This window comes from Rhincodon typus, chromosome 3, assembly GCF_021869965.1.
Source record: "Rhincodon typus isolate 14 chromosome 3, sRhiTyp1.1, whole genome shotgun sequence".
NCBI lineage: Eukaryota > Metazoa > Chordata > Chondrichthyes > Orectolobiformes > Rhincodontidae > Rhincodon > Rhincodon typus.
In genome coordinates this window covers 106,528,605-106,555,118 of record NC_063334.1, presented here as the reverse complement: position 1 = coordinate 106,555,118, position 26,514 = coordinate 106,528,605, and the positions used below count along the sequence as shown (strand labels likewise).

General features: G+C 41.6%; 1 protein-coding gene across 1 annotated transcript in view; it reads left to right on the top strand.

The window, feature by feature from the left end:
* The window catches only part of LOC109928509 (storkhead-box protein 2), a 292,089-nt gene that overhangs the window by 82,839 nt on the left and 182,736 nt on the right, over positions 1 to 26,514 (top strand). The window lies entirely within an intron of this gene.

Below are 26,514 nucleotides of genomic sequence, written 5' to 3'. Positions count from 1 at the left end.
TATCTCAGACTCCAGCATCGGCAGTTCTTACTATTTCTATATCTCTTTTATGGTGTCCTGTGTCCTCTTCACAATTTATTTTCCTACCTAACTTTGTGTCATCTGCAAATTTAGCTCCCATACCTTCCACCCCTTCATCCAATCGTTTATTTATATATTTTAAAATTGAGGCTCGTAGTACTGATCACTGTTGTACACTATTCTTTACATCTTGTCACCCAGAAAATGACCCTTCTTCTGATAGATCCTCTTCTGGTCCTAAATGAGTACTTTATGTCTATCTTCATAGAATCATAGACATCTACAGTACAGCAAAAGCCATCAGCCTATCGAGTTTGCGCCAGTGATAAACAAATATCTAATTATTCTATTCCCATTCACAGCACTTGGCCCATTTTCTTGTAAGTCTTAGCATTGCAAGGGCACATCTGAATACTTCTTAACTAATAACAGCATTTCTGCCTCTATCACTTTATAAGCAGCGAGTTCCAGATTCCCAACACACTCTCAATCAAAATGATTTTCCGCACATCCCCTCTAAACTTTCTGTCCCTTACCTTAAATCTATGCCCCCTGGACACTGATCCCTCCATCAAGGGGAAATGTCTGTTCCTGTCTACACAATCTATGCCCCTCACAATTTTATACATCTCAATCATGTACCCCTCAGTCACTCTGTTCTAACGAATATAACCCTAGTCTATCCAATCTCTCTTGCTAACTGAAACACTCCAGTCCAGGCAGCATCCTTTAAATTCTGCTCTGCACACCTCCAATAATGCAGTTTCCAGACTGCACACAGTACTCTAGCTGTGGCCTAACCAATATTTTATACAGTTCCAGCACCATTTCCTTCCTCTTAAACTCCGTCATAGAATCATGGAGTCATACAGCATGGAAACAGACCCTTCAGCCCAACTCATTCATGCCAACCAGGTTTTCCAAACTGAACTCGTCCCATTTACCTGCATTTGGCCCGTATCCTTCTGAACCTTTCCTATCCATGTATCTGTCCAAAGGCCTTTTAAATGTTTTAATTGTATCCACCACTACCACTTCCTCTGCCAACTCATTCCATATACATACCTCACTCTGTGTGAAAAAGTTGCCTCTCAGGTCCCTTTTAAATCTTTACCCTCTCACCTTAAACCTTGCTTTCTAGTTTTGGACTCCCCCATCCTGGGGAAAAGACCTTTGCCATTCACTTTATCTATGCCCCACATGATATTATAAACCTCTATAAGGTTACCCCTCAGCTTCCTACGCTCCAGGGAAGAAAGTCCCAGCCTATCCAACGTCTTCTTATAAATCAAACTTTCCAGCCTTGGTAACATCTTTGCAAATCTTTATTTGCACCCTTTACAGTTCAATAAAAGGGTGTCCAGAATTGTACACAACACTCCAACTGTGGTCTTCCAAATGTCTTGTACAGCTATAACATGCTGTCCCAACTCTTGTATTCAATGCTCTGACTGATGAAAGTCTTGGCTAATGAAGATAAGTATCCCCAGTGCCTTCTTAGTCACTTTATCTACCTGTCCTGCTACCTTAAAGGACTAGTGAACATACATGCCAATGTCCCTCCGATTCTTGGTGCTTCTCAGGGTCCTACTGTTCACCATGTGTTCCCTTGCCTTGATTGTCCTGCATAAGTGCATTACCTCACATTTGTCCAATTGAATTCTATTTGCCAGTTATGAGCCCATCTACATCCTCCTGTAATATAAGCTATCCTCTCCATTATTTACCACCCCACCAATTTTTGTACCATCCCCATATTTACTGTTCATTCCTACATTCAAGTCTAAATTATTTATATATTTATACATGCCACAATCAGTAAGGGCCCCAACACTGCTCCCTGCTGATCACTGGAGATGAGAATCTGGAGGAGACAGTACTCATAATAGGGCAAAATGAATAAAGTGTAAGCAATCTGAAAATTTATAATTTGCTACTATGTATTGTGGGATGCATCCCAGGTCACTGGGGGAAGAAACATTGAGAATTTCAAAGGCTTTGGCTGTATCTGCCTCCTTTCTGATGGTGTTGGTGTCAGAGGACTAAAAGACTGCAAGTCTTAAGAACATTTCTGTTTAGTTAGGGGCGTTGGGTTAAACCAACTTCTAAAGATTGCAGTCTAAGAGAAAATTAATTCATTAACAATTAAAATAGTAGAGACCAACTGCCTTCTGTAATAGCCTCGCAAGCTACTCAATTGTATCAATCACTACAATTTATCAACAAAGAAATGAAACCGGACAGATCACCTGGTATCGATCTAGGCACCAGAAGTGACAATGACAGAAACAGCCCTATCAACCCTACAAAGTCCTACTTACTAATATCTGCGGAATACTGCCAAAATTGGGAGAGGTGTCTCTCAAACTAGTCAAGCAACAGCCTGACATATTCATACTCATGGAATTTTGGTATGCTTGCCTTTATTGGTCAGTGCGTTGATATTGGAATTGGGAGGTCATATTCAGCTGTACAGGACATTGGATAGGCCGTTTTTGAAATACCATGTACAATTCTGGTCTCCCAACTATAGGAAGGATGTTGTAAAACTTGAGAGGGTTCAGAAAAGATTTACAAGGATGTTATGAGGGTGGAGGGTTGGAGCTATAGGGAGAGGCTGAATAGGCTGGGGCTATTTTCCCTGCTGCGTCAGAGGCTGAGGGGTAACCTTATAGAGTTTATATAACCATGGACTTCAGTAAGGCATTCAACAAGATTCTGCATGGTAGACTGGCTAACAAAGTTAGATCGCATGAAATACAGGGAGTATTCGCCACTTGGATACGTAACTGGCTCAAAGGTGGGAAACAGAGGGGCGTGGTGGAGATTTGCTTCTTGGACTGGAGGCCTGTGACCAGCAGTGTGCCACAGGGATCAGTGCTGGGTCCACTGCTTTTTGTCATTTGTAGAAATGATTTGGGTCTGAATAAAGGAGGTATGATTAGTAAATTTTCAGATGATGCCAAAATTGATGGTGTATTGGACAGCAAAGAAGGTTACCTCAGAGTATGTCGGGACTTGATCAGATAGGCAGAAGAATGTCAGATGGGGAGTAGTCTGTCAAACTCCTGATTTGTGCCCTGTAGATGGTGGACAGGCCTTGGAGAGTCAGGACCTGAGCTACTTGCTGCCACTTCTAGTCTCTGACCTGCACTTGCAGCCACTGTATTTATATGGCAAGTCCAGTTCAATTTCTGGTCAATGGTAGCACCAAGGATCTTGACAGTGAGGGGTGTTTAGAGATGGTGATGCCATTGAATGTCAAGGGATGATGGTTAGATTCTTTATTGTTGGAGATGGTCATTACCTGTCACTTGTGTAAAGTGAATGTTACTTGACACTTGTCAGCTCATACCTAGTTATTGTCCAGGGCTTCTGGCATTTGGACATGGCAAGCTTCAAATGAGGAGTTGTGAATGGTGCTTAACATTGTGCAATCATCAGCAGAAATTCAGATTTCTGAACTTATGATGGAAGGAAGGTCATTAATGAAGTATTTGAAGATGGTTGGACCAAGGACACTATCCTGAGGAACTCTTGCAGAGGTGTCCTGAAGCTGAGATGGCTGACCTGCAACAACCCCCAACTGTCTTCCTATCTGTTAGATATGAATGCAACAGCAAAGAATTTTCTCTCTGAATCCCATTGACTCCAGTTTTGCTAGGGTTCCTTAATGTTGGATGTGGCCTTAATGTAAAGGGCAAGTACTCTCAACTCGCCTCGGGAATTCACCTTGTTTGCCCATGTTTGAACCAAGGCTGTAAGGTCAGGAGCTGAGTGGCCCTGGTGGAACCCAAACTGGGCATCACTGAGCAAGTTATTGTTGATGATATCTTCCATCGCCTTTTACTGATGATCAAGAGTAGACTGATGGGGCAGTAGTTGGTCAGGTTGGATTTGTCCTGCTTTTTCTGTACAGGACACATCTGACCAATTTTTCACATTATGAATTTTCCATAAAGCTGTTACAGTGAGGTGGTCACCAGCATGTACTCCCAAACTTCCTGAGGCTAATGTTTCCATCCAGGTGTCAATATCTGACCTGTTGGGGGTTGTAGAAGGCAACCTTACTGATGCCTCCTCTGACCCTTGGTTGTCTATCCTCAATGGTTCAGGAGGTGAATTTTGGAGGAGCAGTCTATTTCACTGTGGAGGGGGCGGACATCAGCAGGTACCTGCAAGCCAAAAGAGAAGAAGTATTGCAGCCAGTATTTAGAGGTATTGTGCGATGAATGACACTGTCAGCAGGGTTAATGTCAGAGTTGCAGTGGAATGAAGAGTGGTACTAACTCAGTTGGCAAGACACTGATATCTTTGCACCACTTGGCAATAGTCCCAGTCTTCTCCTGTAAGGACCAGGATTCTGCACTAAAAGGGACTGAGGAGTCTATTGTCGGGCATCGCTTCACTCATCCGTACCCTTGTTGCCACATTGAGGACTGTCTTCTCCTGGAATGAGATAAAGGGAGAGATTGAGTGAACTAAAAGTGGATGGCGCAATTGTTAGTGCTGGTGTAGGCGGGGGTTAGATGGTGAGGTGACTCGGGCGAGTGAATGCAGAGGGTGTGCGGGGGTTAGTGGTGTGAGAGGATCTGGAGGAAATGTGTGAGTGAGGAATGATGTTGCATGCAATAGTGAGGGCGGCAGAGCATGAGCCTTGGTGGGAGGTGGGTACAGTATCTGAGGTAGAGTCAGTCTGACATACCAAAGAGAAAAGTGTGGCACTAACCCCAGTGGAGTGGAGAAGGTCATGACCTTCTTTTAGTACTGCTGGTTTTTGCTCCACACCATTGAGACTACGTTGACCCTGGTGTCAAACTTGAACCAGGCTTCCAGAGTAAGTATGTGGGATTTCAAGTTTTGTCTACTTTTAATCAAAAAGTTACTGGTCTCAAACCATGTCATAATAATGGCAAGTTGCTTTGGGACTCTCTGAGGTACACACATTCTTTTTTAGTACTGACATTTCAACCATTGCCAACAAAACATATTATTTTCGTTTATTTTCAATGTGTGGGACCTACATTTCCATAAATTAGCTTATGTATTTGCATGCATAACAAAGATGACAAAACAAAATCTATTTGTTGTCGTTTTCTTTGGATATCCAGAAAGTGGAAGTGAGATACTTCATAAATTTCTTTATCTTAAAATTCTCACTTGAACCACTAGATGGTGTAATGTCTTAGAATTGATTAATTTCTGGTTTCTGCTGGCTTTATGAATTCAAGCGTGGTAAATTATTCGTAAGGGACTTGTTTCTGTGTTTGTGGAATTTGAGTAGACAAAGGCAAAATCGTGGTGCCAACACTGATATGAACATTAAATATTTAATTGTGTAAAAAGAACATCAGTATCAGATCATCCGTAGCAATTTTCTGCCATTTAACAAATTTTAACATTTCTATTGACAACTTCAGAGTTTGAAATAATATCCAGGAATTGGTCTTAATATAGGATCCTAAGTGTTAAATAGCCATGTGAAAATGCAACTGTTGTTACACGGCAAAAGGATTGTGGAATCTGATAAATGATATCTATTCAGAGCTTCACAAAGCAACTCTGTACAGGACTTGAAAATCCACTTGTGGAATAACAAAGGATTTACCCCAAGGTGGAACAGCTGGGTCTGGGACAAAATCTGTCCTCTGTCTTCGGTTCCCAGTCACACTCACCCATGACTTGAGTACCTCGGTGTACTGTGAATACATAGAACATAGAACAGCACAGCACAGGACAGGCCCTTCGGCCCATGATGTTGTGCTGACTTATTATCCTACTAAGATCAATCTACCCTGCATTCCCTACATTTTACTATCCTCCATGTGCCTATCCAAGAGTCACTTAGAAGTCTGTAAAGTATCTGACTCCACTACCACTGCCGGCAGCGCATTCCACACGCCCACCACTCTCTGTGTAAAGAACCTACCTCTGACATCTCCCCTATACCTTCCTCCAATCACCTTAAAATTATGTCCCCTCGCAATTGTCATTTCTGTCCTGGGGAAAAGTCTCTGACTATCCACTCTGTATATGCTTCTCATCATCTTATAAACCTCTATCAAGTCACCTCTCATCCTTCTTTGCTCCAATGAGAAAAACCCTAGCTCCCTCAACCTTTCCTCATAAGACCTGCCCTCCAGTCCAGGCAGCATCCTGGTAAATCTCCTCTGTGCCCTCTCTAAAGCTTCCACATTTTTCCTGGAATGAGGTGACCAGAGCTGAACACAATATTCCAAGTGTGGTCTAACCAGAGCTTTATAGAGCTGCAGCATAATCTCACGGCTCTTAAACTCAATTCCCCTGCCAATGAAAACTAACACACCATACGCCTTCTTTACAACCCTATCAACTTGGGTAGCAACTTTGAGGGATCTATGGATGTGGACCCTAAGATCCCTCTGTTCCTCCACACTGCCGAGAATTCTGCCATTAACCCTGTATTCTGCATTCAAATTTGACCTTTCAAAATGAATCACTTCACACTTTTCTGGGTTGAATTCCATCTGCCACTTCTTTGCCCAGCTCTGCATCCTGTCAATGTCCCGTTGCAACCTACAACAGCCCTCCACGCTGTCCACAACTCCACCAACCTTATACAAAGCATGATACAGTAGTTTTCAGGTAGCTGAATGGTGACAGTATTTCTGAGGCACGTATATGCTCATTGATGGCTGACAGCTGCAAATACCCTGTTGAGGTAGGACACTATGAGATAATGGCCTGGATTTTCTGATGGCCAGGTAACCATTTCTGAAACGTAGATTAGAGTTGCACATGAGCACCTGTGGGTGGTGGCTCACTGCTGCCTCACAGTGACCTGGGTTCAATTCCACCCTCAGGTGACTGTCAGTATGGAGTTTTCACATTCTCCCCGTGTCAGTGTGGGTTTTCTCTGGGTGCTCTGTTTCCTCCCACAGTCCAAAAGTGTGTAGGTTAAATGGATTGGCCATTGGAAGTACAGGGTTACAGGGATAGGGTAGGGTGGGGTGGGTTGGTGTGGACTCGATGTGCCCTAATGGCCTGCTTCCACCCTGTAGTGATTCTATGAGGAATTTCTGTTGTAGCATGTTCTGAAAGAATTGCCCAAGGAATTGAAGATGCAATTGGACAATTCCCGTACACCTAGAACCCTTCAAAAAGTATCAGAACATTCGGGAGATTTTCATTGCAGTTAAGTTACTCAGCAGAAGTTCAACAATTAAAAACCCAGTCTTACTCCTCAGTAATGATTCAATTGAACTCACCCACCCCCAGCTACACCTCTCCCAGACCTGCATGTTCCTAGATACTAACTCAACATGCCTCTCTAACCCCAGAACCAGTCACGCCCGCATTCTCCAGGACCTGACACCTCCACCCGCACGGTGAAACCACTACTCTTGACCCATCCTTCCTTTCTCCACCTGTGCAGCCAACACCACTCTCCTCACTCTCCCGGTGGACCTGGTATCTGCAACTAAAATCTACCCTATATGCTCACTTACCTGGCTCAATGGCACATTGTGCTCTGGCACTCCACTTATTGCCATCCAACACACCCTCCCTTCCCAGTAACATATCTCTACCCACCTGGCATTTTGTCTACCTGGCAACCTACACTTCCAGCACACTAACCTTGCACTTAACTTTTCACAGGAGCTAGCAAAGTGGCTGTCTGCAAGGCTGGAGTTCTGAATAACCGAATATGGAACTAACTATGGTGGAAAAGGGGCATGGCTTCTTTATCTAACTGTTTTTTGGTATGAGAGACATGTCAGATTTAAAGTATGCTCCATGTTGCTGAAGGAGCCCTCGTCAACTCCTTTGTTGCATAATAAAGAAAGAACAGAGAGGCAATCTGTATATGATTGCCACCACTTGGAAAATGTGGGCCCAATATTATGTGACTGTGCAGGTAGGATTTGTGTTCAATCAGAAAAATAATTCTCATCATGTGTTGTGAGGATGATGGAACAGGAAAACAGACTTTTTAAAATTCATTCATGGGATGAGGGCACCATTAGCTTGGTCAGCATTTATTACCCATCCCTAATTGCCCAGAGGGCAGTTAGGAGTCAACCACATTGCTGTGGGTCTGGAGTCACATGTAGGCCAGACCAGGTAAGGATGGCAGTTTCCTTCCCTAAAGGACATTAGTGAACCAGATGGGTTTTTTCTGATGACTGGCAATGGATTCATGGTCACCATTAGACTCTTAATTCCAGATTTTTATTGAATTCAAATTCCACCATCTGCCATGGCAGGATTTGAGCCTGGATCCCCAGAACATTGCCTGAGTCTCTGGATTAACAATCTAGCAATAATACCATTAGGCCTTATGAATCACCTCCCGTCAAGAATTTCTTAAGAAAACAAGAAGCAATCAATTCAGTAATTTTCCTTAACATGTGCAATTTGAGATACTCACAAGTTTTGTATCCTGCTTTACTATTTCTAATACTTTAATAGGATGTGGTTGTTACTGGCAAGGCACTGAATTTATTGGCTGTCTCCAATGCCACTTGAACTGAGTGGTTTGCTGGATCATTTCAGAAGGAAGTTGAGAGTAAGTGACACTGCTATGGGTCTCGAATCACTTGTAGGCCAGACCGGGTAAGGACAGCAGACTTTATCCCCTTATGAACATTAGTAAATAGATGTATTGTACAAAGGTAAATGATAGCTCCACGGTCACCATTACTTGAGATTAGCTTTCAACTCCCAGGTTGCTTATTAATTGAATTTAAATTCCTCCAGCTGCCATGTTGGAACTTGATTGCATTTCCCCAAGGCACCAGCCTGAGGCTCTAGATTACTAATCTAGGGACATTACCACTATATCACCTTCTTTACTCAGAGAGTAGTAAGGGCGTGGAATGCCCTGCCTGCAAAAATAGTAGACTCGCCCACTTTAAGGGCATTTAAATGGTCATTGGATAAACATATGGATGATAATGGAATAGTTTAGGTTAGATGGGCTTCAGATTGATTTCACAGGTCGGCGCAACATCGAGGGCCGAAGGGCCTGTACTGCGCTGTAATGTTCTATGTTCTATGTTCTATGTTCTATCTCTCCCTGCTAAAGCAGTAGTGGGAAAGCAGGATGGTGAGCTGCATAAGCTCCAAATTTCTCAAGTTATTCGTTTGAATCCACAAGCAAATGTGCAAATTTAGCCAGCAGATCCAATTAAAAGATCTCCCTGAGCTGGCTGAGAGTTGGAATTTGAGAGCTGGCTCAGTGGTTAGCACTGCTGCCTCACAGCACTAGAGTTTGATTCCACCCTCTGCTGACTGTCTGTGTGGAGTTCACACATTCTCCCTGTGTCTGTGCGGGTTTCTTCCCACAGTCCAAAGATGTGAAGGTTAGGTGGATTGATCATGGGAAATATAGGGTTACACGGATATTGTAGGGGCAGTTGCTCTTCAGAGAGTTGGTGTAGACTCATTTGACTGATTGGCCTGTTTCCATATTGTAGGGATTCTATCAAAAGACTTCAGTGTAGCAGATTGCGGGGGTGGAACCCAGATGAAACAGGAACATTACTTGGGGAACATCTGGCAAGGCAAGACTCCCTCATAGTATGGTCCAAGGGTTTGCAAGCTGAGAAGTAAAACCATTCCACAAGTTCTCATCACCCTTGGCACAATCTTAAGCTTCTTTCTTTGCATCTCATTTACTCAGACGGCACACTGTCAAGGTCCATAATAGCATTGGCACCACCAAGCTATGCAATTTAATCTTACTGCATGACATGATGCTCAGGTTGGCAGAATTTGCTCTGGTCTGTCACTGTGCTTTGTCTACCTCCAGCTTCCATCCTCTCAAATCAGCCATTCTGCTGTCAATAGAAGATGATATCTCAAGGGCACAATTTCATCATAGAAAATAGAAAACCCCTCTTTGGTTATGAATAGCTGTTTCAAGCACATTTCAGCTCATGAAGTCCCTTACATCAATAATGGTCATTGTGCATAATTTGCCTTGAGAACTGGCATATCTCTTCCGATCATTCTTCTACAGCTCCCACATATTGTCTACAGCTCCAAGGGAAAAAGGAATTGTACCTTCCCCCATCCCAACTGACTGAGATTGTTGCAGATTGGAGTGACACCAGTAGATGGCGAAAACAGACAAGAATGCTGAGTTTTGCTGAGCGTATTTAGGTCAATTGGTTTGTCATGCAAGTTGATAGAGCTACATGTTTATTGCCTGCTTGTGCTGATGATTTGGAAGCTGTTGCTTCACTTTTCTTACCCTAATCAAAAGCTCAATGATATATAGTATTCATATTTTGTCATCAATAGTTGAAACACTTCAAACTCCTTGACAGTGGGCAAAAATCTACTCTTCTTAACTGGTAATTAGCTGGGATGGCATGATTAAGAGATGACAGAAAACTGTGAATTTTGGCATGTATTGTGTCTGCATGTTGTTAATGAAACACTAGAAAGCCCCATTTCAGACTAAACATACTGTAGCAATTGAAATTCAGGGTCTCCTCTTAGTTTGAACATCATACTTGAGTAAAGAGCCTGAAATGAAAGTATTGACAATGTTACTACATCAATTTGCGAAGAAGCTGGTTACAAGAAGACTTTCAAATATGGAGAATTAAAAAGGTGGGGAAATGAAGAAGGGAGCTCTGTAAATTCAGTGTGAGCCAGTTTAATGCAGAACTTGCCATTAATGGTGAAGCAAAGGGATGTGTGATTTGCAGAAGGCCAGATCCCATGAAACAAAGTCATGGGCAGCTCATAAAGTTCAAAGCTGAGTGACACATGAAAGTTGCAGAAGATTTTGATCCTTTAAAATTCTCCACCCAGGAGGACTGTGAATGCTCAATTGTTGACTGTTCAACATCCATTATGAGGCAGACTCACCAATCCAGCTTCAATTTATATGAAAACCGAAAGAACTGCGGGTGCTGTAAATCAGGAACAAAAACAGAAGTTGCTGGAAAAGCTGAGCAGCTCTGGCAGCATCTGTGAAAAAAAACACAGTTAACGTTTCGGGTCCGGTGACCCCTCCCAGACCCGAAACATTAACTCTGTTTTTTTCTTCTCAAACTAAACTGGAGAGGCAATGGGCTATTGATATTATCACTGGACTGTTAATCCAGAGACCTAGATAATGTTCTGAGGACCCAGGTTCAAATCTCACCATGGCAGATGGAGGAAATTGAATTTAAGAAAAAAGAAATCTGGAATTAAGAACTTAATGATGACCATGAATCCATTGTCGATTGTCAGGAAATGTCCTTTAGGGAAGGAAACTGCCATCCTTACCCAGTCTGGCCTACGTGTGATTCCAGACCCACAGCAATGTGGTTGACCCTTAACTGCTCTCTGGGCAATCAGGATGGGCAATAAATGCTGCCTAGTGAATGACACCTTCATCCTTTGAATGAATAAAGGAAAAAATAACTTGGTCGGCATGGACCAAAAGGTCTGTTTCTGTGCTATATGACTCTTTGACAAAGTAAATACAGGAAGGATATTCCTAAAGACTGGACAGTCCAGAACCAGAGGTCACTGTTTAAGGGAATCCGGTAGGCCATTTACGACTGAGGTGAAGAGGAATTTCTTCACCCAGACAGTGCCGAGAGTGGTGAGCCTATAGAATTCTCTGCTACAGAAGGTGGTTGAGCCCAAAACATTGAATGTTTTTTAGGGGTTAGATGTGGTTCTTATGGCTCAAGGGATCAAAGGCTATAGGGCGAAAGCAGGAACAGGATACTGAGTCAGATGATCAGCCATGATCACATTGAATGGCAAAGTAGGCTTGAACAGCTGAATAGCCTATTCCTGCTCCTATTTTCTATGTTTCTAAATATCAGTTATCGTGCTATGGTTAGTTGGCTTGCCGAGCTGGTTCATTAATTCGCAGATGTTTCTTGCCCTGCTGGGTAACATCATCAGTGCAGTCTCCAATGAAGCGCTGTTGTGTTTTCCTGCCTGGTGTTTAAACTCTGGGGTCCATTGGATTTGATTACCTCATTTCTGGTTTTCCTTCGCAGTGGTGTATATATAGGGTCTAGTTCTATGTGTTTGTTGATGGCCTTCTTGGTGGAGAACGAGGCCTCTAGGAATTCCCGTGATTGTCTCTGTTTGGCCTGTCCTAGGATCCTGGTGTTGTCCAAATCGAACTGGTGGTTCTTCTTATGCATGTGAATGGAGGTGAGTGAGTATTGGTCATGTTTTTTAGTTGCTAGTTGGTGTTCATCAGTTACCATATTCTTAACCACAGGATATGAATAACAATGACTTCGATTGATTTTTATTTTCTTAAGCAATTTTAATTTTAAAACAAAATGTGCAGCTGTGAATGGTCAATTTATTGAAATTCAGTTGCTATTCATTATTTTTAAGCAGAGATGTTCAATGAAAATATTGGAAATATCGTACTTTCTGGCATTTTTCCTTAGAATCATAGAATCCCTACGGTGTGGAAACAGGCCATTCGGCCCAACAAGTCCACACCACCCCTCTGAAGAGCATCCCATCCAGACCCATTCCCCTGCATTTCCCACGTCTAACCCTGGACACTATGGGCAATTTAGCAAGGCCAATCCACCTGCTCTGCACATCTTTGGACTGCGGGAGGAAACTGGAGCATCCAGAGGAAACCCACGCAGACATGGGGGAGAATGTGCAAACTCCATACAGACAGTCGCCCGAGGATGGAATCAAACGCAGGTACCTGGCGCAGTGAGGCAGCAGTGCTAACCACTGAGCCACCAGGAGAATATTCTTGAGAATATTTTGCTGACTAGTTCCACTTTTCTAACTCTGGCCTTCCTCCAATGCAAATCCTACAGTAAAGTTCAAGGTTGTAAAAGGTTGATCCGCATCCCGGCCTCTGCACGTGTAGCTTTAGAACCAGCTGCTAAAAGACATGTAAAAACAGTGCATTGCGGACTGTTACTTTAGATTCTGCCTAATTCCTTGTGGCAAGTTATCAGACCGCTAAGATTTGTCCTCATCGGAGAGCAGGAATGAACGTGCATTTTCTCTGCGGTGTTGCACATTCAGAGCTACAACATATTGCACAACTGCTACCTCTCCTTCCCGCCAGCCCATGAATACACATGACAACCCAACTTTAAACAAATAACTATTATAATCCCTACATGATGAATTGTCATAACGAAACGTGTTCTTCAACGATTAACATTGAGTCACAATAGCAACCTAGAATCAGGCAAACTTTGTGGGTTTTCTTAATAAAGTGAAACCTGGCTATGGTTAAAAAGACTTTTTTGTCTGGAACGACGTATGTGTAGAGTCAAGAAAACCAAATGATGAGTTCAGGCATGCCTAAAATTACAAAAACAAAAGCCTTTGTGTAAATTTGCAATCATTGGTATATACTGTGGCATTTTTTTTTAATTCATTTAAAGCATGTCAGAGACACAGGCCAGGCCAGCACATATTACCCATCCCTAATTGCCCAGGGGGTAGTGTTAACCACATTGTTACGGGCCTGGAGGTTCAAACAGGTAAAAATAGCAATTTCCTTCCCTAAAGGACATTAGTGAACCAAATGGGTTTTTCTGACAATCAGTGATGGTCATGGTCATCATTGGTCTCCTAATTTCAGATATTTATTGAATTCAAATTCCACCATCTTCAGGATTCAAACCTGGAACCTCAGAACCTGGATAACGGTCCAGCAATCATACTACTAGGCCATCAGCTCCCCATATTTAACCTTGAAAGTATGAGTTGATGCACTTTGGAAAAAATAACAGGACAAGGGAGTATTCAGTGAATGACAGGACACTGGGAAGCTCAGAGGAACAGAGTGAGTTTTTGTCCAGGGATCGCTGAAGGCAGGAGGTCAAGTGAATAGGATGGTTAAGAAGGCAAATGGGACATTTGCGTTTATCAGCCATGGCATAGGTTATAAGAGCAAGGAGGTTTTGTCAGAGCTGCATTAAACTTTGGTTAGGCCACAGCTAAAGTACTCTGTGCAGTTCTGGTCACTGCACTATAGGAAGGAGAGGTGGAGAAGTGCAGAAGAAATTCACCAGGATGTTGCCTGTGTTGGAGCATGCTAGCTTTGAAGAGAGGCTGCATAGCCTCAAGTTGTTTTCCTTGGAACAGAGAAAGCTGAGAGGGGACCTCATTAAGATGTATTAGTTTATAAGGAGCATGGACAGGATGGATAGAAAGCAGCTGTACTCTTAGTTGAAGTGTCAGTAATGAGAGGGCATAATTTAAGGTGAAGGACACGAGGTTTGGAGGGAATTTAAGGAAAAGAATTTTCACCCAGAGAGTAGTGGAAGTCTTGAAACGCGCTGCCTGGAATGGTACTGGAGCCAAGAAACATTAAAAAGTATTTGGATCAGCACTTGAAATGTCATAACGTTCAAGGCCAAGGGCCAAGTGTTAGAAAGTGGGAATTGTGTAGATAACTCAGTGCAGACCCGATGGGCCAAAGGGCCTTCTTCTGTGCTGTATGGTTCTGTGTGCGGCTCCATGACATAATCGCAAGGTTGTTACAGGGTCCTTAAACCCTCACGTAACAGTATTCTCCTAGTCATGTGAGAATGATTCCATCCTTTTATCAGACCCTGCCAGGTTTCGCTGAGAGGAATACTCATGGCACACGTCCTGTCTAAGTCATCCATTGAAATTACATTGGGATTGTATGTATGTTATTGAGTCTCAATTTGCAATATTCACGAGGCTGTCATCTCATTTAGGTGAAGCCTAGGGCACCACTGAAAAGCTTTAGGAAAAATAGTTATGGAGCAAGAACAGGGCAGAACACTGGTCATAAGAACTTGAATTTCAGTTTTGTATTTTCCCACTGGGGACTTCCAGATCCTCCCATGTATATTTTTGAACTTTATTGCATGACGATCTAGCTTACAAGATAGCAGCAATACTAAATGATTATTAAATTTGTAGATATTTAAAACTCTTGCTGCTAAACCAAAATCCATTTGCAGTAAAGCAGCTCATATGTGAATTATCCAGTGCCACCTCACATTTTTAATTTCTCACAGGGTGTTATTGTCCTTAAGAAATCATCTGTGAAGTCACCAAATCACCCTTTCTGCAGTTATTTTACTCTGCAGCTGTGACATGGGGACAGCAAGCCGACTGAATCAGCCTCCCTATCCCTATATTTGCAGCACAGTGCAATTAAAACATTCAATAACTGCAAAATTAACCCAATGGTTTCTAACTAGACTTTATGAATAACTGATGCCAAACACCAGGATTATTGCTTAAAGAAAACAACTTATTATTCATACAGTAGTTTTAGCAAAGCAAAATGAAACAACAAGCCAATCTAACTAATGTCTATGATTTTAAATCAATCTTCTTTGATCAAAGCCCCCGCTCATACATGGACAGACCCAGTTAAGGGATAAATTATAAGAAAAAAACAAACTGGCCAGTTCACTTAAGCAGTTTCAATGATGTTTCGTATCACAGGCACATGGGATTGTATCTTGCTAGATTTCTGAAGACTCCTGTCAATGCAAATAGCTTACAATAGCTACTGATGAATATTCACTTAATACTTACAACTGAGATTCTTTTCTCTGAGCTTTCAATAAGCCAGTAATAGGGCGATAACCAGAGAGCAACCAAAGTTCCATCTTGCAGTTTACGCAGCCACATTCCTCTGACTTAAACACAGTTCAAACCATTTCAAACTTTGGTTTCTCTTTCTGCTTTTCCAACGTTTTCTTTGTTAGACAGATTGGCACTGGCCTCCCTTTTAATATCCAAACATCTGCCAGTTTTGAGAAAATCGCATCCCAGAAGCCAAAACATCTACGGTGTTCTTTGAACGATAATCAACCCCCAGCTAAATTCCGGGCCAGGTCTCATAAGCAAATATCAGTTTGTTTATTCTTTCCATTTTTTAAAGGCAAAATGCTACTCACAATCAAATGGTCACCTTCAACTCACAACTCGCAGCTCCAAACCAAAAATGAGAAAAATTAACAAAACAGCGAGGATTCCAACACTGACGATTTTTTATTGAGAAGCTGCAATGCTACTTAAATGATGGATTAAATCTTCCAGATTTTGCAGATTTTCAGCAGCTGAGACCATTTTCATTTTTCAACCCTGTTCATAGCAGTTGTGGGTTGCTGGGGTGAGGGGTAACCCCTGAGATTACTAATTGTAAAAGGAGTGGCAAACAGATTGTGGCAGGTTGGAGATGTCTGGGACGTGGGGTGGAGTCAGTGCAAAAGACTACAAGACTGACCGACAGCGTTCACTGTGTGAATGAAAGTGCTCTTGTGTGCATACAATGCACAAGTGCGGGACAAAATGCAAGTGTGAAATCATTGAAGATATTGGCTGCTACTTTCTTACCACCTTACTGCAGTATCCAGGAGATGGGAAACCACTGCGTTTGGAGGATCCGAGACAACAAGGTGCAGGGCTGGATGAACACAGCAGGCCAAGCAGCATCATAGGAGCAGAGAGGCTGACGTTTCGGGCCTAGATGTCTAGCTTGCCAATTTGTGTCTTAAGAATGTCCATTTAATTCATTGTGGTTCTATGCCTCCCACTCTTTATGTGGGTCCTGTTATTAAAGGAGCTGCAAAAACAAAATAGGGGACACCCGGTGACATCAGTAAAATCTCATTTACACTGTAAAACCATTTTTAGTTGGTTGCTGATTAACTTCCCACCGTTAATGAGTGGGTTACCATTGATGCACTGAAGGTGCATCTGAGAGAAATGCAAGGAGGCAGGGACACATTGTGGAACCAACACAACTGCTTTCTCAATGACTTTCTACCTCCACACCAAACATCTCATATACCTCCAAGTGCACCTCAAAGTCCCTCTGATGACATTGACATCAGAGTCACTGAATTGTAGTCTTAATTAGCAAACTAGAACCAAGCCAGTGGAAGTGGTCGCAACTCATGGGTTACAACTCAATTAACATGAAAGAAAGGTGGTACCCAGTTTACTGCCTGAGCAAGGTAGCTCAGGTCCTTTAATATTTCTTAGTGCAGCCAAGGATGAAATGATTGTGTATTTGCTATTGCTACTAATGAAATATTGCTAGCATTACCATTACTAACGAAATGGCACTTCTTGTGTCTGATATCTGAGGATTGTTTTAACTAATCGTCTAGTGGTTAACTCATAAGTCTCATTTTTCTTGCTTTGTGCATAATGTGGACCATAGTTCTGTTCAAAGAAAAAACATTCCAGGATTGGTTTAATTAGCTGCTAAAGGATGCAGAAACCCACAGGTCTCCAGAGTGAGAAAACAGATGCATGCTTGCCTTTTTACAAATAGAGAATTGGATACTTGAACTATTAACTGGACTGGAAGAGACAACAGCCAGACCTGACCTTGGACCACCGGGGACCTAACAGCCCCAACAAATTGCCAAAGATTGAAGATCTCCCACTACAGAAAATAATTCTTGCAATTTCCTTTCATAGTCTACAAAAACAGAGCATGAATCCAAAGAATAAACCTGAATTTGGATTATATATAGTAATATTAAACAACAACCTGGATAAAATTTGAGAATTTAAATGATAATGAGAAACAGCCCAGTTTGAGAGAGAAAGTATATTTTTTTCTTTATTTGACATCTTTCACAACCTCAGGATATGCCAATGTACTTTACAGCAAATGCTTTTTGGTGTAGTACAGGTGCCATTAAAGTTTGAAAATGTCACAGCCATTTTACACACAGCCAGCTCCAAAAGACAGCAGTCTGTTTCTGGCCAGATCACTTTGGTGATGTTAATTGAGTGATGGACAGAACTCCATGGAAGAACTCTCTGCTGTTCTTTTATTTGTTATTGGAATGTGTGATTAATAACAAGGCCAGCATGTACTATCCATTAAAGTAGTGATGAACTCTATTTTGGAACTGCTATAATCCACCCACGGCACTGACTCTTCAGCAACAAAGGAATAGTAACATATTTTCAAGTCAGGATAATCTGTGTCTTGGAAATGAACTTGCAGGTAATAGTGATCCCATGTGCCTGTTGATTTTATTCTTCTGCGTGTTAAAAGTCATGTGTTTCGAAGCTGCTACAAAGTACCCACAGTTGCTACTGTACATAGGTTTAGAGGGGAGAATGTTTTGCAAAGTAACAGATGGGTGCCAATCAAGCAGCCTTCCCACTTTTGGACGTGGCAAACTTCTTGAGAATTGTTGGAACTGCACTCATACGGGCAAGTAGTGAGTATTGCATCATGCACGAGAAGATTGAAGTCACTGTCTTCAGTCTATGGCATAAACTGTGCTCCTTTGACACTGACTTTACCGTCCTCCCTAGTGACTATCTGATGTTGAATTTGATTTTGAAATGCAATACTGATCTTCACTGGCTGTCAATTCCATCTACTTTACAAACCTGACTCTGAACCCACCTCAGCTCATTTAATCCTGTAGTCTTTATTGATATTTTTGTTACCTTTAGACTTACCTATTCCAAAACTCTCCAGGCTGACCTCCTATCTTCCACTGCCCATTGTCTTTGGAATTTCAAAACTCTGGTGAATATGTCGTAAATCCTCAGACAATGAAGCAGTCCCTGCCCAGAATCAGCAAGACCTGGTCAATACCTGGGCTCACAAGTGTCAGGTAAGGACCATCTCTAACAATAGTGAATCTAGATATCACCCCAGCCATTGTATGTCATCACCACCATTGAAGTTCCCACTATCAACAATCTGGGAGTTACTATTGACCAGATGCTGAACTGGACCAGCTGTTTAAATACTGTAGCTACAAGAGCATGTCAGGCTAGGAATCCTACAGTAAGTACTTCTCTCCTGGTCCCCCTGAAGCCTGCCCCCCCATCTACAAGGCAAAAGTCAAGAGTGTGATGGAATACTTGGCCTGGATGAGTGCAGCTCCAACAACTCAAGAAACTTGACACCATCCAGGTCAAAGCAGCCTGTTTGATTGACGCAAAATCCACAAATGTTTTCCCCCTCCCCCACCAAAGTTCATTAGCAGTAGTGTGTATTAGCTATTAGATGCATTGCAAAAATTCACCAAGACTCCTTAGACATCACCTTCCAAACCCACTATCATGACCACCTAGAAGGAGATTCCTACAGATACATGGGAATGCCAGCATGTGCAAATTTACCAAGTCACTCACCATCCTGACTTGGAAATATCTCGCTGTTCCTTCAGTGTCACTGGGTCAAAACCTTGGAACTCTGGCCCTAACTGCATTGTGGGTCTACTTACACTAAACGACTTGCAATGGTTCAAGAAGACACTCACCAGCATCTTGTCAAAAGCAACCAGGGATGGGCAATAAATACTGGCTCAGCCAGCAATGCTAGATCCAGTGAGTGAATAAAAAAAATTTGCACCAAGTCAAGTTCACCCGCCACCCGTCTGCTGATCTATTTCTCTTGATCTCTGTAACCTCTTTAATCCTTACAACCTTCCAGCAGATGAAAGGAAAATATTGCACATGCTGAAATAAACACAGGAAATAATTGAAGAGCTCAGCATCTCCAGCCATTTCTGTTAGACAGAAAGCCAGTTAACATTTCAAGTTTGTGAACTTTCCTTCAAAGTAATGGTGCTCCCCCATTTCTTGTCTCGTGCGCATCCCGACTTTTATCACCCTGCCATTGGGTGCCAGGCCTTTCAATGCCAAGGCCCAAAGTTTGATATTCAATGCATAAAACTCTGTCTTTCTTGCTTCCTTCTTTGGGCCACTGCTTAAAACCTTCTTCTTGATGAAGATTTTAGCTGTCTTCCCTAATATTTTCTCATGTGGTTTGCTTTAAAGTTTGTTTGATAATGCTCTGAAGAAGTGCCTTGAGACGTTTACTAAATTAAATGTACTATATAAACACAAGTTTTTATTGTTGATGAGTCAAAAATAAAACAAAACCCATTCCAAGTGAAGCAATATCATGTAGTACAGACATGCCACTGATGTAAGGAAATAAATTATTCATGCTGTTACTTGGCAATGTCATTTTGTGCATGTTACTACATATATTTGGTTATTTTGTGTAATGATTCAACAAATGCAATTTAATACAGATTTTTTTCATGCCTAACAGCGATTACAAGTATAATTTCAGGTGTGCTTTTGTTTTGAAAGGAATATTGTGACAAAGATGAAAGTGTTGGGAATTATTTCATAGTAAAGTTGTAATGAAAAGAGCTAGCAGTAAGTTTCACTGGAATATCATTAAAATCTCCAGGTGCAGACACATTATGTTGTTTCAATTGCGAATTAGAAGAGTGCAATTGACAGTGATACACTGATATTCAATGTACTATAAATAAAATCTGACTGGTAGTAAATCTGAGCCATGACATTCAATAAAACATGTATAGATTCATTCCTGCACCAACTAAGGTAACTATGAAAGACTCTCCTTCTTAACCTCTCCCCAAACCTGAGGCGTGGTGACCCCCAGGTTAAACCACTAATAGTTATCTCTCTCTCTCTCTCTAAGAGCATCCCAATCATCTAGTAAGACTATGGAGACCTTCATTCAGATTCATTTATGTAAAGTTCAATGTAAGTTATCACAGGATGATGATTGCCAGAATACAATGTATTATTTACTAATTATACTGTCTTGTAAAATCCATTGTGTTTTAAAGATTGATTTTTCTTGCAAAGTAAAACTATGAGATTCTTCAATATATAAGTATTGGATTATTCAAAGTTATGTGATATGGAAAAAGAGTATAAACTTCATTGCTCAGTCCTTTGAGTATAGGAGTTGGGATGTCATGTTGAGGCCTATTCTGGAGTACTGTGTGCAATTCTGGTCACCCTGTTATAGGAAGGATATTATTGAACTGGAGATGGTTCAGAAAAGATTTACCAGGATGTTGCCAGGAATGGAGGGTTTATGTTGTAAAAATAGGCCGGATAGGCTGAAACCTTTTTCATGAGGGGCATAGATAAGATGAATAGCAAAGGTCATTTCCCTAAGGTGGGGGAGTTCAGAGCAAGGGGGTATATTTTTAAGGTGGGAGGACAAAGATTTAAAAAGGACATGAGGGGCAACATTTTTATACAGAGAGTGGCTAGTGTGTGGAATGAACTGCCAGAGGAAGTGGTGGATGCAGGTACAGTTACAATGTTTAAATGACATTTGGATAAATTCATGAATATGAAAGGTTTAGAGGGATATAGGCCACATGCAAGCAGGTGGGACTAGTTTAGTTTGGAACATGGTTGGCGTGGACAAGTTGGACTGAAGGGTCTGTTTCCATACTCTATGACTCTATGACTCTAAGTGATTCATATACACGTTACCTGCAGGCAGAAACCAGTTCAAATGAAGGGTAAGGCCATTATTGGAGCGAAGGAAACTGGCCAAAGGTGCTGAACAATTTTGATACATATTTTTGAAATAGCAGCTCCTATTAGGCTGGATCTTTCATTAAAATTAATGACAAAAATTGAGACATTTTCTACTGTTGTGCATCAGGACCCAGGGAAAGTCCATTAAATGTGTTTCTCCACACATGCTGCCTGATCTGCTGAGTGAATTTTCTGTCTTTATTTTAATGAATATCAATGCAATCTATTATTTATTAATTACTGTCAAGACTATTCCATATTTGCTTACATTAAATTATGAAAAACACATTAGAATAATTAAGACTGAAAGATCAAAAACAGCTTTAAAAAACAGTCGCCATAATATTGCAAGGCCATCGGACTTCCAAATGGTATTCACTGCGCTGCTGACATCAAAGGGTTATGGCCATGGCACGTTAGCATCTTGCTACAATGCATTCCCAATTGCTTTGGCTGATGGTTGCATCCTGCACTCAGGACAACCACAACAAACAGATGCATTTTTGACGTGATCAGAGATGAGTGCTACAACCAATTTTCCTGACTGGAAGTCTGAGCTATTATGTCCAGATTGTAAATTCCACGTCTTGCTATGAATTTTGAATTGGTAGAACAAAGTAAAAGACTTACATTTATATAGCGCGTTTTAGAACCTGAGAACATCCCAAACCACTTCATGGCCAATGAAGTACCTTTGCAATGTAGTCACTGGCAGTGTGCTATTAATGATGTATGGAACTACGTTGGAGAAACATGTAAAGGAGCATTGATGGAAATTTTTCTTGTGGCTCTGTGAGAAATAACCTTTATCTGAGCTGTACATAATAGAAGACATTGGGCTTACTACCTTGGAGTTTGCTTATCAGAAATAAGTTAGAAGTTGGGTCACTAGAGACGGTCTCAATGATCCCTTGGTATGGGGAGCAGGAAGTCTGCTGAGGTCACTGGTCCTAATTATCAATGAGCTTTATTGATAAACCCATGTGAACATAGGTATATTCAGATTGGGAGTAGGAGTAGGTCATTCTCTCTTAACTGCTGTGCCATTTGATGTGATCATGGTTGATCTGATTGTGGCCTCAATACCACATTCTCATTCGGCCACCCTTGGAACCTTTCTTTCTAATTGGAATGTGTCTGTTCAGAGTATTCTGTGATACAGCATTTCAAAATTTAGATATCATTTTTCGTTTCAAAGGCCTTAAAACCAATGTAGCTGCCGAATATTCTTGTTTGGAATGATTATAAAAGTGCTGGCTAGGCATCTTAGGTACAAGTAACTTCTCATTGGCATTGAAACATCAAAGCTTTCAAACATACCCCAAAACATTCATTTAAGGCATCGGAAGCTCTCAAAGCTATCAAAAGAAAGCTCCTAAGGATGCTCTCAGGAGCAACACTGAAGCTCGCAAAGGCATCAATAGATATGAAATGCCATCAGAAATCTATGCATTAATAAAGGTAATAAAGCATAGTAAGGAAATTGTATTGCTAAGGCATATGAGGCTATGGGCCAAGTGCTAAAAAGTGGGATCAAAATAGTCGGTAAAAGAAAAACCAAAGAAGCATGATCCTGGAGTTTGCCTGGAATTTTTGTTTTTGTTTCAGAATAGTAAATGCTTGTTTTTGACTGGTACAGATTAGTGGGCTGAAGGGTCTTCTTTCTGTGCTGTAGACCTCTATGACATATGACTGTATTAATGGGATGTAAGGTCTAAATTTATTCATCTTTACATTTAGTGTAAAATTCTCTTCCATACATGACATAAAGCATACAAACTACTAACCTGACAGATACAGAACACTAATGTATGGAATCAGAGATTAATGAATATAGATTGAATCCCCCAAATACATTGACTTGTGTAAAGTTAACAGATCCAACTCTGAATTGGTCATAGTGTTTCTGTTGGGGCTGAAACTGAATTTAATCTGACTTCAAAACTGTTGCTCACTGTTGCCATTTAACAGCCATCCCTACATATCTGGCCCCTCTCATAAATTAGGACTCTCCCAGGTTTGTCTGTCCCTGATTGACCTTTAACTTAGTTTCTATTGTTACTGCAATAGGGTCAAGGTTAGGGTGTTAGGATCACATTAATTACTTAAGGCTTCTTTTCCAAGTGGATGTATGACCAAATGATACCCAGTGGCATGAGAGCAGCTTAGAGATGAGAGGTCCTCTGATTTTTACTTTCATCCTTGCGAGGAAGCGTCTAATTTCCATATTTCTTCTCCTACTGGTATTGTGTTACTTTTTCTTCCAAAAATTGTGCACACTTATTTCAGTGCCATCTTGGAAACTTGCTGTTGCCTTCTGTCATTTCTGTAGGACCTCTGCTTCGTCTTTGCCCACACGTGTTTTCTTCAGCCACTTAAAGTTAGCATTTGAACTATACGTAGCTAGTTGATTTACAGCCATTGAAGTAAATGTTGAAGTGCATTCCCTGTTATAATTTAGGGAAAGCAATTGCCAATTTGTTCACAATATGTTCCTATAACATACAGTAATCACTCATTTAGCGCTGCTAAGGTGTTCGGAGAAAATAGCATGCTAAACAAAAATATGCTAAAAGAAAATCACTTTCCCATGAGAAACCATGTAATAAGGATGAGTTACATTCCTTCCTGTAATTTTTACATTAAAAACCTCAGTGCCCTTGAACCAAATAATCATCTTACTGACTCTTAAGAACTCTTAATAACTTAATAGCTGTCTAGTTACTTCTCATTCACTTGCAGCTCATTGCTTTCCTGCTCGCTGACTCTTCTGACCCCCTGACTCACCATCTCTCTAGATCCTCCTGCTTACTTCCCATCCTGAACTTCACACTCACCACTCCCCCCCGAGACCCTTCTACATGATACCCTCCCCTCTGCACCGTTCTTTTTGCTCCCTCACACTCGCTGATTCCCTCTCCTGAACTATTGCTGTGAATTAGCAAGAGGGATGGTGAGAAAGAGGGACCTCAGCAAGTAGAAGGCTCAGGCTGATGGCAAATGGATCAGAAGTGGTCAACAGGAGCGTCAGCAAGTGGGAAAGTTGGGAGAGCAAAATGGTGAGGGTGAAAATCGGGAAAGGCAGTGAGCCAGAGGGTTGGGAGAGAGAAGTGGTGAGACAGAGAATCAACAGAGGGAAGTTGTGAATGGGTGAGTGGGAGAGGGAAGCAACAAGTGAGACAGGTGGGAGAGGGAAGTGGTGAGCGAGAGACTTGGGAAAGTGGAGTGGTATGCAAGTGGGTTGGAAGAAAGAAGCAGTAAGTAGAGTGGAACATTCCTATAACTTGCAAACTGTGCTTAAACCAAAACGTATCATTGGAGTGAACTTTAAAAGGGAAATGCAGAGTGGGTAGGTCCCTGCCACTGAGCTGGAAGCCCAGAGTAATCATAAATAAACATGTATGAAAAACATATAAAAACTAAAAAGTTGATTCACAACCCTGAGAAATCTAAATACTGCTATAAAAACAAGATGACTGAGAAAAGGCCCTGAGTATAGATTCTATGAAATGAAAGTTAGGCTAAATGTACAACAGGGAACACTCTTGTCAACATTTTAAGCTGCCTAAATGCCTAACTTTGGATCATATTTATTATGAGAGGAAACCCTAAGGAAGCAAAAGTGCAACTTACATCAGTGTTAGATTTCAAAATTACTGAAGTGGAATGTAAGTGTTCCAGGCACAAGATTTATTTTGTATGAGGTCATGTAACTCCTCAAAACATTTTGGTTTTGACAATGTCCCTGATATTTTCATTGAGCTTATGCATGTATAGTAGCAAGAGGAAAACCTGGAAAGGCAAGATCCTGTTCTCCCTGGCCCACAAGAGGTGCTGTAAAAGGCATCATCTTCAGCCCACAACTCCTGCCTTCTGTTCACTGTTGGTTTTCCTGAGTCCTTTGAGATCTACATGACCACTATTAAATTTAAATCAGGCTTCCAATTTGGCTGTGGTAACCTGAGTATATTGTCATGGTCTCAATTTGTTACATTTACTGAAACTGTGGAACTGTTTGCAATTCCATCTTCCCAAATACAAATGATGGAAACATAAGGTTTGTTTGCCTAAGTCCAAAGTCGGGTTGAGTTTGGATCCGTTATTCTCTCCATGAGGCTGAACGGGTTTCCTCACCATATCTTAAGAAACTCACCAAATTAATTAGCATTTGAGCCCTCACAGCTGGTATTACGTTCGATTTCCTCCCCATCTTACCACATGCCATTCCTGGAATAACCCATCAATCACTGGTTATCCCAAAATTCATCAGCATCCTTTGCACCCAAGCCATTGGGTACCTGGGCAAGCATCGTCACCTGCATAGTTTCTATATTTTCTGCTTTTTGTCCCACACTTGGCAGACAGGGAAATCAGGGTCCTGAAAGTCCTGCTGGATGGGATGGTGTACAGGCAGCATATTCTGTTACCCCAGGACCAGCAGTGAAGGATGGGACACCAGACCAGGCCAGCCCAGTCTGAGGTCGACACCCAGGTTAAAGCAGGCTCAGCCATTTGGAAGAATGCACAGCAGTGTAAGAAGAAAGTCAGTGTCCTTCTCCACTCTACTAAGGCCAAGTGCCACTATCTTCAATCCAATGCCTCACACTTACTCTATCTCTGACACCGTGCCTATCTCCCACCAAGGCTCACGCTCTAGCGCTCTCACTATTGCCTACAACATCTACCCACTCGCTGTCATACCCCAACTCTCGATACCACTAACCCTTACATTGAGTCCCACACTGCAAGTTAAGACCCTGACAATAGACAAAATAGGATCTATTTAAACTTTCAAATGCCCTGCTGAGTTCAGGTTTCCCATTTATATTATTCACATCCCTCCATTTCACTGTAGTGGTAAACATATAGTCTGCAAGAAATGGGGTGGATTTCGCGATCTGACATCCACCTGCCATTTTTTTAAAGCTCTCCAGTGTCAGTTCAACCCTGTGGAAATGTGAGTCTCTCTGACATTCGTAACACTGTGTGTGTAACTCCTTTGTGGACTTTCTCTGTACATTGTAAAAGACCAACATTGGCTAGAAAACTATTTTGGTAACAAGAGTGTTTGAAAGCTCTGCACTCATGTGACTGTCCTCTGTTAGCTATTTTAAAGTAAGTAAACTAGAGACAGCCTTCAACAGCTGCTGCACTTTTCCCAGTAATAGGCTACCTTTGTGCATGAAG